Raw genomic sequence first — 17,619 nt, 5'->3', positions numbered from 1 at the left:
GTTTAAAACTAAAATTCAATGGGACAGATATTCCAGGTATTATAAGAGGTGGAAATCAAATTCAAAACTGTATGAGAAAAATGTAAATCAGTCAATTGTGTCGCAAACTAACTTGCACAGCAACTACCGAAGTATGCGAGGTCTGGCTACTAATTTAACCCAATTCTAGCGTTAAGCAAAAAATCTTACGACATCTTAGCTGCGAGCTCTCTGATAAAACGGTTAATAGGACTTACGATAAGCGTGCGACCGAATGTACGTAAGATCGCCCTAAGATCTGTTGATAAAAGGGCATCCTGTTACATACCCCCACCCCTCACAAACTTTGAACGCGTTGCAGACATGCATTTTCAATTGTCACTTTGTACTATATATTATTATATATCTTCCGGCATTTTTTTTTTTGCATAATGTTCAAATTTGCTTATATTGTGGAACGAGACATTTACTTAAATTTCCCGTTTTACAATTTAGAATGTTGAAAAAGAAACGATAGACGAACAGTGTTCCACCTTTCTGGTGAAAGAAAGTAAAAACCAGTATCAGCAATTCCCAAATAAAAAAATTCACCGAGAGATTGTTTTACCTCTAAAATGCGTATAAACGGATGAATTTATAGAAGAAGAAACAGCCGAATTAAAAAGATTTGAAACGACTATAAAAATACATTCCTCTGCCAAATTGTTTTGGCGTGATTTCTGTATTTTATCACTTTCAACAATTAATTTACTCAAGATGCCAAGACGTCTTTTCATGATATCCTGTATATATAAGATACCCATAAATACGCCAGAAATCCACGAATATTTTCATTCTAAAAATGTTTGTAACAAGCACAGTTTGTTTCTTGGTGTTTATGCACGTACACTCAGTGGCGTGCAGGACTGACCGGGAACCAGAGTGCTCCCGGTTCCATTACGAGAAACAACTCCTTGAAAAGATGGTCCGGATGGAATTTAACATGGAGCGCCTACAGCAACGACTTGACATTGTTTCGGAGCCATTCGCAAAATTGAACGTTATGTGAAAACAGTATTATACAGCTGATATCATTTAAGTACTATATCGATATCATTTAATGTCTTGAGTTGTATGTATGTTACCAACGTGATCATTTTATGGTGACATGTACATTTTGCTTGTAGAATGATTTATCTTTTTAAAGATGTATATAGCTCTACATTGTTTTTAAAAATAATTTCATTGCAAAATATATGACTGTGATGATTTTGACTGAATAAATACAATACATCGCACATATTTACAGGTATTATGATGGTTCTAAGTTTGAAGTTGCATTTTGGAAAACGTGACCACTTCAGAACAAAATTGACATAACTGGCTTAACAATAAAACCAAAAGGACTATATTTTAAGTAACCATACGATAGACACTGATTTACGTTAAATTTGTTTCAATGATCTTAAATATAATGTTCTATGTTTTCAGACGGTACCCGACGAACGGATGGAGTGAACGATCAAGTCGGATCCGTGTATTCACGCCGAAATTCGTGTCCTACAGGGGCTTCGTTCATCTATGAAGGATTTGTGGCAGGTGCCCACTTTACACAAAAGGGAGTGGCGTGAACTATCTGTGTCTATCCAAGGAACCAAGATGGGCTAACGGAAGTCCAACGGCATATGACGTTGGATTGATATATGGTGCAGTATATGAGAACAATTCGGCTAATATCTTGACGAATCTCCATAACAACGAGGTTCCTTGTGCAGCGTGTAAATCCACGAGACCGACCATGATGATCCCAGGAAGAAATATTTGCTACGACGGATGAAAAATTGAGTACTACGGATACCTGATGACAACGTATCACGGTCACGCCGGCAGCAAAGAATTTATCTGCGTAGATTCCGATGCGACGGTTGCAGAAGGGAGCAATTCTGGCTCCCAAGACGGAGCCTTGCTTAATTTTGTGAAGGCTGCGTGTGGTTCACTGAAGTGTCCACCGTACGACGGAAATAAACTCATCACGTGTGCGGTCTGTTCTCAAACTAAATAATCAATACGGAGGACAAAGCACGATTATATTATTCTTGTTCGGTTTATATGAAAATCATAATCGGAGATTGTCCCCAAATGTAAATGTCGTCAATTTTACTATAAAGATATGCTAATAAACACATATATTGTTGAAACAGGTGCCTTGGAATGAACAATTATCAATCGCCAGTATTGTACTTGTAAATGTATCATGTCGCAAACCACAATGAAAGAACAAAAAAGATGTGTACCAGTATATTATATTATACCTTGAAAAACTAACAAACAAATGCTATATGTATGACTTCTCAAAACAAATATTTCAAACGTATGACGGAAAATTCTCATTACATGTGCGGTCTACTCTTACTCAATGATGAACACGGACTACGAAGGAATGAAAATCAGCATTTCTTATTTTCAGATGTCTTATATGCAGTTATTAGATTTCAAAAAGATAAATACACAATATTAAATTTGTTTTCCAAATATGAGCAGAAACATGTTAATGCGTGCAACATTTTTTAAGGGAATAACGTTCATTCGCTGCCATAATTATAGTAAATGTATTCTGCCACTTTTCCCATCGCAAAAAGTACATGTTTAGTTAATCCTGCAACAATAAAACTAATAAAATATACGCATATTCCTGTAACAACCACAATCTGCGTAGAATCTGTTGATCGCCTGATTTATATAACTTAATGGGCAGTTCCAACGTCGGCAAACATTGGTGAAATGTAAGGCGATTCTGGTTAACATGTTCGGACATTTTCACCTCTATTTTTTAATTTTCCGAAGAAAAGGCTTTGAGAATTTCAAATGTTTAATTGATTGCCACATAAAATTTAACCAAACACACTGATGACACTGACACAAACAGTTTAGATCATTTTAAAATTTTTTAAAAAATGCGATCGTTGATGAAACGGGGCCCAGGTTCCCCGTCAAATCTCTGCGCGGAGGTTGACTCCGCAAAAAACATGATCTACAGTTAAGTGGCGATTTTCTTTTATACCCGCTTGAAATAAAATGAAATCATGACGATGCAGCGCATTTTTATCTTAATTAAGGATTGTGTATTCTTTAAATATAATCCATGCTTAATATTGTTTTCATATAGAATAAAAACCAGACGTAGTTTCTGCAAATATTGAGCGGTCACGTAAGGAAATGAAAGTAAGTAATTTAAAGTTACAAAGGAAAATATAAGAAAATGGGAGTGTCTTACTTGTCACAAAGGAAAGAACATAATTACACAATATAAACACACTATTCTCTCAAAAGACATCTATGAGGAATTCGAAAAAATAAAATAAAACATCGTCACCATTAAAAACGCGAATGTAAGCTTAGTGAATATGTGATTAGCTTTATTCTTTAAAATACTTTTATTAAAAGAAAAACATCAATCGTTTATAAAGATCCTTACTTTTGTAACTGTTGACTATTATGTGTTTATAAATGTATTCCATGTGATTAAGAAACATATACACAAATAAATTAATATTGTAAGCTATTTAAAATTCAAGTAAGAGCAATTACGAACAATATGTGTAGGTTTGAAATGATTCATACAGAACACACAGATACGCGTTGAATTAACCAATAACAGTTAATTGGCCCACTCTAGGCTCGTCCCAGTATAAAGGCATGAATTTGCGTAGCTCTTTTTGAAGCGAATCGATGTTCGCCAACATGTCTCGCGACGAGTAACCGTTATTGACCATTAATGAAGCAGCCATACCAGCAGCCTCTCCGGTGGCAAACTCGGTCGGGTGCGTTCTCGTTGCAGCGTTGGCCATGAACGTCTGAGACATTGTCTTACCGGCTACTAGCAAATTGCTATAGCGTTGATTCGTTAGCGCGCGAAACGGCACGTGGAACGGCAGCGTTTTGTAATTATTTATATAACTCGGCCAGGCGCAGTTCGCAACCCCATGGATGTCAGCCAGGTAGTTCCCAATGGCAACGCTATCGGGAAAACGTGTGGCGTACTGTTTGCAATTTAAAGCGTGTGGATTAACATTTGGACTGACTTGCGAAATGTTGGGCGAAGAGCAAACCGGGGTGTCCATATCGGATTTCTTGAGAACGAATCCGTCAAGACCAACACTACGCCTGGTGTCTCTGATGTAAGGCAACTTTGCCAGACCAGTTTGCGTTCCAGCAGAGTGTAGAGTGTCCAACCCTAGATATTCCTTTATAGACCCAGACTGGTTTTTGTAAAAATGGTACCAGCCGTATGCCCTCGCTTCCCCGAGCAATAGAACGGATACATCGATACCACCCATCCAGTTACTTAACTGACCAGTGGTTTCACTTTCAGACAGAAGGATATACGAATCCAGAAAATCATTTCCAGTTCCCCAGTTTTGGTTGGCAATTTCTCCGATGTGTGCCTGATGGAACACTAGTCCAGGCATACTTTTGGATCTCCGATAACTCCAAATGTTTCCCCACGGAGAAGTTCCCATGCTGTAAACGCCGTGGCTTTGCAAAGGTGTGGTATCATTTAAGCGTACGTGGTTATAGTTCATATAGAAAGGAATTGTGAATCTTTGTCCACAGCGTTCATTTGTTGCAGAAGAGTTTTCAGTTGGATACTCCACTCCCTGTCGATAGCCGGTTTTCCCGAGAGCGAGGACATCTCCGAACTCGGATGCATCAATGATCACCGGTGTACCGCCATTGGATCTTTGGAGCGTTATGACAGATTTGGTGAACATGGCAGAGTCTGCTGGAGAATACCAGTCGCGTATCGTGTCTGACAATAAGCGTCCCCATTGGTCGATCCCGTCTTTCGAAGACCGTTGTATTGCATACACAGAGCTAACAGTGTCATTGTCAGTGGTGACACTCTTAACAACGGTGTTGTAGAAAACCTTCAAATTCGGAAGTCTGGCAACGTTGTCGTTAATCCACACCAAAATATCTTTCGGAAGGTAGCAAACCGTGCTTACCCAACAGGCGCCATGATTCGAACCCAATGAATTGATCATCGCTTGGAAAGTAGTGGACTGAAACCACCAATTGCGATTCAGTGTTCCGAAATCAATCGCACTTACAGCAGATGACGTCAGTTGTCCTCCAAGCCAATCAGAAGGTTCCGTCAGACAAACAACTAAATTAGCATCCGCACGCGCAGCGGATAACGCTGCACCCAGCGCAGCAGTACTTCCGCCTGCAATTATAACGTCACAGGTGTACGCCATGTCACCAAGCACTAGATAATTCATACACAACACTGTCACCAAAAGTCCTATTTGAAAATTCAAGAATTTCATTTTTTTTACTCTTCTACCGTTATTGTTCACACTGACATATCACACTTTCGTCAGTATACAAAACAGATTGATTTTCTGTTGAATTCAAGATAAACACTCTCGACGTGGAAACTCGCTTCATGTTGACGTGTACAGATCAAAATTTGGAACTAGATTCTTTATCGGACTGCGATAGATGCCAAGGCCGTACGAAGGGTTTTTTGATTGGAGGCCAACAGGGGAGGGTGCGGGAGGGGTCGCCCCTCATTTTTTTTAAATTTGGATCTTTTCAAGGTGAATTTTAATACTTAAAAACTTATTTCTTATATAAATTGATGTAATACAACAAGTAAAACCTTTCTGAAGTCTAAAGCTTTAAACATTTGATTGAATTACACACCAATGTTTAAAGCTTTTACATTTTAGTAATGTATGATGTTTGATAAAGAAGGAAAGCAAACTTTGAAAATCAAAAATCTTGATTACTAGTAACTATGTATCATAAAGTATGACTGAATACCATAATAGTATTTTCTCTTTAAATTCAAACCTCCTCAAAGTTTCAAAGTAAATTCCTAATGAAATATTAATCATCTACTACATATTTTTACTTTCACCATCATCAACACAGATAAACCATCACAATCGTCTACAGCTCTGACATAAGATTGCACTTAGACATTTTCTCAATATTAAACTTTTTTCCGGAGCTGATGTTTGGTGCGTGTCTACCTAGATGACATGCAGATGAACAATCTCCACGCAGAGTTGTCGTTCCTTGCTCTCACATACAACTCTGCGAAAGGCTCAGCACGCCATTTTGAATAGCTAAAACCGAACAAACGCATTCAATGTATATTTGATTGGATATTTAAGATCGCATGCATTAAATTAAGAAATATGACTTTTAAATGTACGATAAATCGTGCAAAAACTTGCGAGTTTTAATGCAACTCTTTGGAACTATTTTATTGCCCATTTACGCAGATGGAATCATTTCACGCACTTTACAAATGTCAACAATTGAACATAATGTTTATTAAGTGACGTTAGAAATTTCTTCGACGTGTGTATGCATGTTGGTTTCTTAACATCAAGAAACCATATCAATTTTATAATAATGAATTAAGACTGATATAAGATATCATGGTATGAGATGGTTTTCTTTAACGCAGTGAATGAAATGTAACCGTTGTGCAAGAGATTGTTTAGTATACTGTAACCTCAATGATGAACGCTTGGTATGATCATGACATGAATGAGACGCTTTCATAACAATAGTCCGTTCTGAGGTAGCAGTACACGGTAGGAAGCAGAAATATGCGAATTGGCCCCGGTCAAAAAGTGAAATATTGGGAAAGGGTAGGTTTCCATGTCAAATTTGAGGGTAATAGGTCTTATTGTATCCCCAAATTGCATTAAATCCTGAGAATATGACCATTTTCAAATGCGAAACTGTGGGGTCATGACCTCTTGTTGTTGTTGTGTTCTTTGTTACTCAGGAAGGAAAACTGCGGTAGGCATATTGTATTTGGGGTTCTTTTTAAGCTGGAATCGCTAGTAGGGTCACGCTGTGAATTATTGCGCGAAAACCACCTGGATACCTGGTATTTATTCATGGTTTGATGGGTTGTGCTATGTTTTGCGTGTAAAAATATCATTCCAAAAGCAGGCTATCATTACGTTTCATTCGTCCCCAGCCACTTTCGTACATGGTAAAAAGTTGATTTTGAAGCCCCTTTTTGCGGCCTTGTCATTCTTTCACTTTTGTCAATAGTATCACCTGTACAGGTTCCATATGCTCTTTTTTTATCTTAAATGTAAGTTTCAGACTACTTGTGTGCAGTGAATGTGTTTTTATGATTGCAGGTTCATTGTTTTCTGAATTGAGCGTGGTGGAGATCAAGAAGGCGTCCGCGGCTCCGAGAGAGTGTGTGTCTACCGTGGTCTGCTACCTTAAGTGGTAAATGACAAATTTTTGTTTACACAGCCTGCCTGTGAAATGTATTTTTTTAAGCTTTTGTACTAACGTGCAGTGTGAAAATGGGCTTTGGAGAGTTTAGTTTTCACAATTTGGATGTAAATAACTGATCTGAAAAAGGGAGGTAATTCAAATATTAAAAAATGGCTATTTTCAGCTGGAATCCGAAAAAAGCTCTTACAGTGATTTCGCTGTCCGACCTCCAGTTTGTTATTATTTTATCACGTTACTCTTACTGTAACATGTTATTTGAGTGTTTCTCATGTTCTTATTGTCTTATGTATACTTGAACAGTTGTATTAATGTAAGAAAATGAGCCAAATAGACAAAAATCAAGAAAATTAGCACCCCGAAGGCTGAAAAATCAACTATTTTTCTCAAAAACTAGGCCCAGACATGTTGGGAAAGGTATCGGCGGTGCAAGTAAGATGTATATAAGCATGAGCAGAGTGTTTAAATGGTTTCCAAAAGGTTCCAGGAGACATTTAAAGTGTGTCTCTCTTGGAACTCTGAAAGCATGAATTGTCAGTGAAATAGGAGTAAAGTGTCACTTTGGGTTAAGTGTTTGGTGTGAAGAAAGACAGTTTTTTTGCAAAACAGTTGATTGAAAACAGTCTGTTTTTGTTAGGAATTGTCTAAAATACTAGAAATAGATGCTTAAACAGTTATGAAAAAGAGTACTTGGTGTCCTTAATTGGTAAATGACAAAAAAAATGTACACAGTCGGCCTGTGAAATGTATTTTTTACAGATTTTTCACCACCGTCCAGTCAAAAAATGGGCTTGGATGAGCTTAGTTTTCATAATTTGGATGTAAATAACTGATCTAAATAAGGGAGATGATTCAAATATTGAAAAATGGCTATTTATGTTCCCCAGACTATACTGGGGGACATATTGTGTTTGCCCTGTCTGTTGGTTTGTTCGTTGGTTTGTTTGTTAGCGTCAAACTTTTACATTTACCATAACTTATGCAAATGTTAAAGATAGCAACTTGATATTTGGCATGCATGTGTATCTCATGGAGATGCACATTTTGAGTGGTAAAAGGTCAAGGTCAAAGTCATCCTTCAAGGTCAAAGTTCAAGGTCAAAGGTCAAATTTTGCAATATTGAAGATAGAAACTTGATATTTGGCATGCATGTGTACCTCATGGAGCTGCACATTTTGAGTGGTGAAAGGTCAAGGTCATCCGTCAAGGTCAAAGGTCAAGTACAAAGGTCATATATATGTGGTGGGTGTACATAGTGTTTCACAAACACATCTTGTTTCAGCTGGAATCAGAAAAAAAGCTCGTAACAGTGATATGGCTGTCCGACATCGAGCTTGTTATTATTTTATCAGGTTATTCTTACTGTTTCATGTTATTTGAGTGTTTCTCATGTTCTTAGTGTCTTATGTATGCTAAAACAGTTGTATTAATGTAGGAGAAGGAGCAAAATAGACAAAAGTCAAGGAAATTGGCACTTCGCGGGCTGAAAAATCAACAATTTTTCTCAAAAATTAGGTCCAGACATGTTGGAAAAGGTATCTGCTGTTCAAGTAAGATGTATAAAAGCATGAGTAGAGTGTTTATAAAAAGGAAACATGTTTGAAAGGTGTCTAAAAGGTTCCAGGAGAGATTTAAAGAGTGTCTCACTCAGAACTCTGAATGCATGAATTCTCCGTGAAATAGGAGTAAAGTGTGCACTTTGGTTTAAATGTTTGATATGAAGAAAGACAGTCTATTTCGCAGTACAGTTGAGTGAAAACAGTGTGTTTTTGTCAGGAATAGTCTACAATACTTGAAAAAGCTGCTTTTGCAGTAATGAAAAAGAATAATTGGTGTCCTTAAGGTAGCAGTACACGGTAGGAAGCAGAAATATGCGAATTGGCCCCGGTCAAAAAGTGAAATATTGGGAAAGGGTAGGTTTCCATGTCAAATTTGAGGGTAATAGGTCTTATTGTATCCCCAAATTGCATTAAATCCTGAGAATATGACCATTTTCAAATGCGAAACTGTGGGGTCATGACCTCTTGTTGTTGTTGTGTTCTTTGTTACTCAGGAAGGAAAACTGCGGTAGGCATATTGTATTTGGGGTTCTTTTTAAGCTGGAATCGCTAGTAGGGTCACGCTGTGAATTATTGCGCGAAAACCACCTGGATACCTGGTATTTATTCATGGTTTGATGGGTTGTGCTATGTTTTGCGTGTAAAAATATCATTCCAAAAGCAGGCTATCATTACGTTTCATTCGTCCCCAGCCACTTTCGTACATGGTAAAAAGTTGATTTTGAAGCCCCTTTTTGCGGCCTTGTCATTCTTTCACTTTTGTCAATAGTATCACCTGTACAGGTTCCATATGCTCTTTTTTTATCTTAAATGTAAGTTTCAGACTACTTGTGTGCAGTGAATGTGTTTTTATGATTGCAGGTTCATTGTTTTCTGAATTGAGCGTGGTGGAGATCAAGAAGGCGTCCGCGGCTCCGAGAGAGTGTGTGTCTACCGTGGTCTGCTACCTTAAGTGGTAAATGACAAATTTTTGTTTACACAGCCTGCCTGTGAAATGTATTTTTTTAAGCTTTTGTACTAACGTGCAGTGTGAAAATGGGCTTTGGAGAGTTTAGTTTTCACAATTTGGATGTAAATAACTGATCTGAAAAAGGGAGGTAATTCAAATATTAAAAAATGGCTATTTTCAGCTGGAATCCGAAAAAAGCTCTTACAGTGATTTCGCTGTCCGACCTCCAGTTTGTTATTATTTTATCACGTTACTCTTACTGTAACATGTTATTTGAGTGTTTCTCATGTTCTTATTGTCTTATGTATACTTGAACAGTTGTATTAATGTAAGAAAATGAGCCAAATAGACAAAAATCAAGAAAATTAGCACCCCGAAGGCTGAAAAATCAACTATTTTTCTCAAAAACTAGGCCCAGACATGTTGGGAAAGGTATCGGCGGTGCAAGTAAGATGTATATAAGCATGAGCAGAGTGTTTAAATGGTTTCCAAAAGGTTCCAGGAGACATTTAAAGTGTGTCTCTCTTGGAACTCTGAAAGCATGAATTGTCAGTGAAATAGGAGTAAAGTGTCACTTTGGGTTAAGTGTTTGGTGTGAAGAAAGACAGTTTTTTTGCAAAACAGTTGATTGAAAACAGTCTGTTTTTGTTAGGAATTGTCTAAAATACTAGAAATAGATGCTTAAACAGTTATGAAAAAGAGTACTTGGTGTCCTTAATTGGTAAATGACAAAAAAAATGTACACAGTCGGCCTGTGAAATGTATTTTTTACAGATTTTTCACCACCGTCCAGTCAAAAAATGGGCTTGGATGAGCTTAGTTTTCATAATTTGGATGTAAATAACTGATCTAAATAAGGGAGATGATTCAAATATTGAAAAATGGCTATTTATGTTCCCCAGACTATACTGGGGGACATATTGTGTTTGCCCTGTCTGTTGGTTTGTTCGTTGGTTTGTTTGTTAGCGTCAAACTTTTACATTTACCATAACTTATGCAAATGTTAAAGATAGCAACTTGATATTTGGCATGCATGTGTATCTCATGGAGATGCACATTTTGAGTGGTAAAAGGTCAAGGTCAAAGTCATCCTTCAAGGTCAAAGTTCAAGGTCAAAGGTCAAATTTTGCAATATTGAAGATAGAAACTTGATATTTGGCATGCATGTGTACCTCATGGAGCTGCACATTTTGAGTGGTGAAAGGTCAAGGTCATCCGTCAAGGTCAAAGGTCAAGTACAAAGGTCATATATATGTGGTGGGTGTACATAGTGTTTCACAAACACATCTTGTTTCAGCTGGAATCAGAAAAAAAGCTCGTAACAGTGATATGGCTGTCCGACATCGAGCTTGTTATTATTTTATCAGGTTATTCTTACTGTTTCATGTTATTTGAGTGTTTCTCATGTTCTTAGTGTCTTATGTATGCTAAAACAGTTGTATTAATGTAGGAGAAGGAGCAAAATAGACAAAAGTCAAGGAAATTGGCACTTCGCGGGCTGAAAAATCAACAATTTTTCTCAAAAATTAGGTCCAGACATGTTGGAAAAGGTATCTGCTGTTCAAGTAAGATGTATAAAAGCATGAGTAGAGTGTTTATAAAAAGGAAACATGTTTGAAAGGTGTCTAAAAGGTTCCAGGAGAGATTTAAAGAGTGTCTCACTCAGAACTCTGAATGCATGAATTCTCCGTGAAATAGGAGTAAAGTGTGCACTTTGGTTTAAATGTTTGATATGAAGAAAGACAGTCTATTTCGCAGTACAGTTGAGTGAAAACAGTGTGTTTTTGTCAGGAATAGTCTACAATACTTGAAAAAGCTGCTTTTGCAGTAATGAAAAAGAATAATTGGTGTCCTTAAGGTAGCAGTACACGGTAGGAAGCAGAAATATGCGAATTGGCCCCGGTCAAAAAGTGAAATATTGGGAAAGGGTAGGTTTCCATGTCAAATTTGAGGGTAATAGGTCTTATTGTATCCCCAAATTGCATTAAATCCTGAGAATATGACCATTTTCAAATGCGAAACTGTGGGGTCATGACCTCTTGTTGTTGTTGTGTTCTTTGTTACTCAGGAAGGAAAACTGCGGTAGGCATATTGTATTTGGGGTTCTTTTTAAGCTGGAATCGCTAGTAGGGTCACGCTGTGAATTATTGCGCGAAAACCACCTGGATACCTGGTATTTATTCATGGTTTGATGGGTTGTGCTATGTTTTGCGTGTAAAAATATCATTCCAAAAGCAGGCTATCATTACGTTTCATTCGTCCCCAGCCACTTTCGTACATGGTAAAAAGTTGATTTTGAAGCCCCTTTTTGCGGCCTTGTCATTCTTTCACTTTTGTCAATAGTATCACCTGTACAGGTTCCATATGCTCTTTTTTTATCTTAAATGTAAGTTTCAGACTACTTGTGTGCAGTGAATGTGTTTTTATGATTGCAGGTTCATTGTTTTCTGAATTGAGCGTGGTGGAGATCAAGAAGGCGTCCGCGGCTCCGAGAGAGTGTGTGTCTACCGTGGTCTGCTACCTTAAGTGGTAAATGACAAATTTTTGTTTACACAGCCTGCCTGTGAAATGTATTTTTTTAAGCTTTTGTACTAACGTGCAGTGTGAAAATGGGCTTTGGAGAGTTTAGTTTTCACAATTTGGATGTAAATAACTGATCTGAAAAAGGGAGGTAATTCAAATATTAAAAAATGGCTATTTTCAGCTGGAATCCGAAAAAAGCTCTTACAGTGATTTCGCTGTCCGACCTCCAGTTTGTTATTATTTTATCACGTTACTCTTACTGTAACATGTTATTTGAGTGTTTCTCATGTTCTTATTGTCTTATGTATACTTGAACAGTTGTATTAATGTAAGAAAATGAGCCAAATAGACAAAAATCAAGAAAATTAGCACCCCGAAGGCTGAAAAATCAACTATTTTTCTCAAAAACTAGGCCCAGACATGTTGGGAAAGGTATCGGCGGTGCAAGTAAGATGTATATAAGCATGAGCAGAGTGTTTAAATGGTTTCCAAAAGGTTCCAGGAGACATTTAAAGTGTGTCTCTCTTGGAACTCTGAAAGCATGAATTGTCAGTGAAATAGGAGTAAAGTGTCACTTTGGGTTAAGTGTTTGGTGTGAAGAAAGACAGTTTTTTTGCAAAACAGTTGATTGAAAACAGTCTGTTTTTGTTAGGAATTGTCTAAAATACTAGAAATAGATGCTTAAACAGTTATGAAAAAGAGTACTTGGTGTCCTTAATTGGTAAATGACAAAAAAAATGTACACAGTCGGCCTGTGAAATGTATTTTTTACAGATTTTTCACCACCGTCCAGTCAAAAAATGGGCTTGGATGAGCTTAGTTTTCATAATTTGGATGTAAATAACTGATCTAAATAAGGGAGATGATTCAAATATTGAAAAATGGCTATTTATGTTCCCCAGACTATACTGGGGGACATATTGTGTTTGCCCTGTCTGTTGGTTTGTTCGTTGGTTTGTTTGTTAGCGTCAAACTTTTACATTTACCATAACTTATGCAAATGTTAAAGATAGCAACTTGATATTTGGCATGCATGTGTATCTCATGGAGATGCACATTTTGAGTGGTAAAAGGTCAAGGTCAAAGTCATCCTTCAAGGTCAAAGTTCAAGGTCAAAGGTCAAATTTTGCAATATTGAAGATAGAAACTTGATATTTGGCATGCATGTGTACCTCATGGAGCTGCACATTTTGAGTGGTGAAAGGTCAAGGTCATCCGTCAAGGTCAAAGGTCAAGTACAAAGGTCATATATATGTGGTGGGTGTACATAGTGTTTCACAAACACATCTTGTTTCAGCTGGAATCAGAAAAAAGCTCGTAACAGTGATATGGCTGTCCGACATCGAGCTTGTTATTATTTTATCAGGTTATTCTTACTGTTTCATGTTATTTGAGTGTTTCTCATGTTCTTAGTGTCTTATGTATGCTAAAACAGTTGTATTAATGTAGGAGAAGGAGCAAAATAGACAAAAGTCAAGGAAATTGGCACTTCGCGGGCTGAAAAATCAACAATTTTTCTCAAAAATTAGGTCCAGACATGTTGGAAAAGGTATCTGCTGTTCAAGTAAGATGTATAAAAGCATGAGTAGAGTGTTTATAAAAAGGAAACATGTTTGAAAGGTGTCTAAAAGGTTCCAGGAGAGATTTAAAGAGTGTCTCACTCAGAACTCTGAATGCATGAATTCTCCGTGAAATAGGAGTAAAGTGTGCACTTTGGTTTAAATGTTTGATATGAAGAAAGACAGTCTATTTCGCAGTACAGTTGAGTGAAAACAGTGTGTTTTTGTCAGGAATAGTCTACAATACTTGAAAAAGCTGCTTTTGCAGTAATGAAAAAGAATAATTGGTGTCCTTAAGGTAGCAGTACACGGTAGGAAGCAGAAATATGCGAATTGGCCCCGGTCAAAAAGTGAAATATTGGGAAAGGGTAGGTTTCCATGTCAAATTTGAGGGTAATAGGTCTTATTGTATCCCCAAATTGCATTAAATCCTGAGAATATGACCATTTTCAAATGCGAAACTGTGGGGTCATGACCTCTTGTTGTTGTTGTGTTCTTTGTTACTCAGGAAGGAAAACTGCGGTAGGCATATTGTATTTGGGGTTCTTTTTAAGCTGGAATCGCTAGTAGGGTCACGCTGTGAATTATTGCGCGAAAACCACCTGGATACCTGGTATTTATTCATGGTTTGATGGGTTGTGCTATGTTTTGCGTGTAAAAATATCATTCCAAAAGCAGGCTATCATTACGTTTCATTCGTCCCCAGCCACTTTCGTACATGGTAAAAAGTTGATTTTGAAGCCCCTTTTTGCGGCCTTGTCATTCTTTCACTTTTGTCAATAGTATCACCTGTACAGGTTCCATATGCTCTTTTTTTATCTTAAATGTAAGTTTCAGACTACTTGTGTGCAGTGAATGTGTTTTTATGATTGCAGGTTCATTGTTTTCTGAATTGAGCGTGGTGGAGATCAAGAAGGCGTCCGCGGCTCCGAGAGAGTGTGTGTCTACCGTGGTCTGCTACCTTAAGTGGTAAATGACAAATTTTTGTTTACACAGCCTGCCTGTGAAATGTATTTTTTTAAGCTTTTGTACTAACGTGCAGTGTGAAAATGGGCTTTGGAGAGTTTAGTTTTCACAATTTGGATGTAAATAACTGATCTGAAAAAGGGAGGTAATTCAAATATTAAAAAAATGGCTATTTTCAGCTGGAATCCGAAAAAAGCTCTTACAGTGATTTCGCTGTCCGACCTCCAGTTTGTTATTATTTTATCACGTTACTCTTACTGTAACATGTTATTTGAGTGTTTCTCATGTTCTTATTGTCTTATGTATACTTGAACAGTTGTATTAATGTAAGAAAATGAGCCAAATAGACAAAAATCAAGAAAATTAGCACCCCGAAGGCTGAAAAATCAACTATTTTTCTCAAAAACTAGGCCCAGACATGTTGGGAAAGGTATCGGCGGTGCAAGTAAGATGTATATAAGCATGAGCAGAGTGTTTAAATGGTTTCCAAAAGGTTCCAGGAGACATTTAAAGTGTGTCTCTCTTGGAACTCTGAAAGCATGAATTGTCAGTGAAATAGGAGTAAAGTGTCACTTTGGGTTAAGTGTTTGGTGTGAAGAAAGACAGTTTTTTTGCAAAACAGTTGATTGAAAACAGTCTGTTTTGTTAGGAATTGTCTAAAATACTAGAAATAGATGCTTAAACAGTTATGAAAAAGAGTACTTGGTGTCCTTAATTGGTAAATGACAAAAAAAATGTACACAGTCGGCCTGTGAAATGTATTTTTTACAGATTTTTCACCACCGTCCAGTCAAAAAATGGGCTTGGATGAGCTTAGTTTTCATAATTTGGATGTAAATAACTGATCTAAATAAGGGAGATGATTCAAATATTGAAAAATGGCTATTTATGTTCCCCAGACTATACTGGGGGACATATTGTGTTTGCCCTGTCTGTTGGTTTGTTCGTTGGTTTGTTTGTTAGCGTCAAACTTTTACATTTACCATAACTTATGCAAATGTTAAAGATAGCAACTTGATATTTGGCATGCATGTGTATCTCATGGAGATGCACATTTTGAGTGGTAAAAGGTCAAGGTCAAAGTCATCCTTCAAGGTCAAAGTTCAAGGTCAAAGGTCAAATTTTGCAATATTGAAGATAGAAACTTGATATTTGGCATGCATGTGTACCTCATGGAGCTGCACATTTTGAGTGGTGAAAGGTCAAGGTCATCCGTCAAGGTCAAAGGTCAAGTACAAAGGTCATATATATGTGGTGGGTGTACATAGTGTTTCACAAACACATCTTGTTTCAGCTGGAATCAGAAAAAAAGCTCGTAACAGTGATATGGCTGTCCGACATCGAGCTTGTTATTATTTTATCAGGTTATTCTTACTGTTTCATGTTATTTGAGTGTTTCTCATGTTCTTAGTGTCTTATGTATGCTAAAACAGTTGTATTAATGTAGGAGAAGGAGCAAAATAGACAAAAGTCAAGGAAATTGGCACTTCGCGGGCTGAAAAATCAACAATTTTTCTCAAAAAATTAGGTCCAGACATGTTGGAAAAGGTATCTGCTGTTCAAGTAAGATGTATAAAAGCATGAGTAGAGTGTTTATAAAAAGGAAACATGTTTGAAAGGTGTCTAAAAGGTTCCAGGAGAGATTTAAAGAGTGTCTCACTCAGAACTCTGAATGCATGAATTCTCCGTGAAATAGGAGTAAAGTGTGCACTTTGGTTTAAATGTTTGATATGAAGAAAGACAGTCTATTTCGCAGTACAGTTGAGTGAAAACAGTGTGTTTTTGTCAGGAATAGTCTACAATACTTGAAAAGCTGCTTTTGCAGTAATGAAAAAGAATAATTGGTGTCCTTAAGGTAGCAGTACACGGTAGGAAGCAGAAATATGCGAATTGGCCCCGGTCAAAAGTGAAATATTGGGAAAGGGTAGGTTTCCATGTCAAATTTGAGGGTAATAGGTCTATTGTATCCCCAAATTGCATTAAATCCTGAGAATATGACCATTTTCAAATGCGAAACTGTGGGGTCATGACCTCTTGTTGTTGTTGTGTTCTTTGTTACTCAGGAAGGAAAACTGCGGTAGGCATATTGTATTTGGGGTTCTTTTTAAGCTGGAATCGCTAGTAGGGTCACGCTGTGAATTATTGCGCGAAAACCACCTGGATACCTGGTATTTATTCATGGTTTGATGGGTTGTGCTATGTTTTGCGTTGTAAAAATATCATTCCAAAAGCAGGCTATCATTACGTTTCATTCGTCCCAGCCACTTTCGTACATGTAAAAAGTTGATTTTGAAGCCCCTTTTTGCGGCCTTGTCATTCTTTCACTTTTGTCAATAGTATCACCTGTACAGGTTCCATATGCTCTTTTTTTATCTTAAATGTAAGTTTCAGACTACTTGTGTGCAGTGAATGTGTTTTTATGATTGCAGGTTCATTGTTTTCTGAATTGAGCGTGGTGGAGATCAAGAAGGCGTCCGCGGCTCGAGAGAGTGTGTGTCTACCGTGGTCTGCTACCGTAAGTGGTAAATGACAAATTTTTGTTTACACAGCCTGCCTGTGAAATGTATTTTTTAAGCTTTGTACCTACGTGACAGTGGTGAACAATGGCTTTGGAGAGTTAGTTTTCACAATTTGGATTGTAAATAACTGATCTGAAAAAGGGAGGTAATTCAAATATTAAAAAATGGCTATTGTCAGCTGGAATCCGAAAAAAGCTCTTACAGTGATTTCGCTGTCCGACCTCCAGTTTGTTATTTATTTTATCACGTTACTCTTACTGTAACATTGTTATTTGAGTGTTTTCCATGTTCTTATTGTCTTATGT

At 37.3% G+C, this 17,619-nt stretch overlaps 1 long non-coding RNA gene across 3 annotated transcripts; it reads left to right on the top strand.

Annotated features, from left to right (window-relative positions):
• The first annotated feature begins 6,610 nt into the window (after positions 1 to 6,610).
• On the top strand, positions 6,611 to 17,303 carry LOC127868482 (uncharacterized). Of its 3 annotated transcripts, none has more exons than XR_008044144.1 (6): positions 6,611 to 6,629; positions 7,137 to 7,230; positions 9,660 to 9,753; positions 12,183 to 12,276; positions 14,705 to 14,798; positions 17,225 to 17,303. It is a non-coding gene; the product is annotated as an uncharacterized LOC127868482 (long non-coding RNA). The 3 variants fall into 3 exon arrangements; XR_008044143.1 differs by lacking the exon at positions 6,611 to 6,629 and adding an exon at positions 6,757 to 6,783; XR_008044145.1 differs by lacking the exon at positions 6,611 to 6,629 and adding an exon at positions 6,835 to 6,874.
• Positions 17,304 to 17,619: the final 316 nt, after the last annotated feature.

The sequence above is a fragment of the Dreissena polymorpha genome, chromosome 2 (assembly GCF_020536995.1).
Source record: "Dreissena polymorpha isolate Duluth1 chromosome 2, UMN_Dpol_1.0, whole genome shotgun sequence".
NCBI lineage: Eukaryota > Metazoa > Mollusca > Bivalvia > Myida > Dreissenidae > Dreissena > Dreissena polymorpha.
This window is presented reverse-complemented; position numbering and strand designations above follow the sequence as displayed.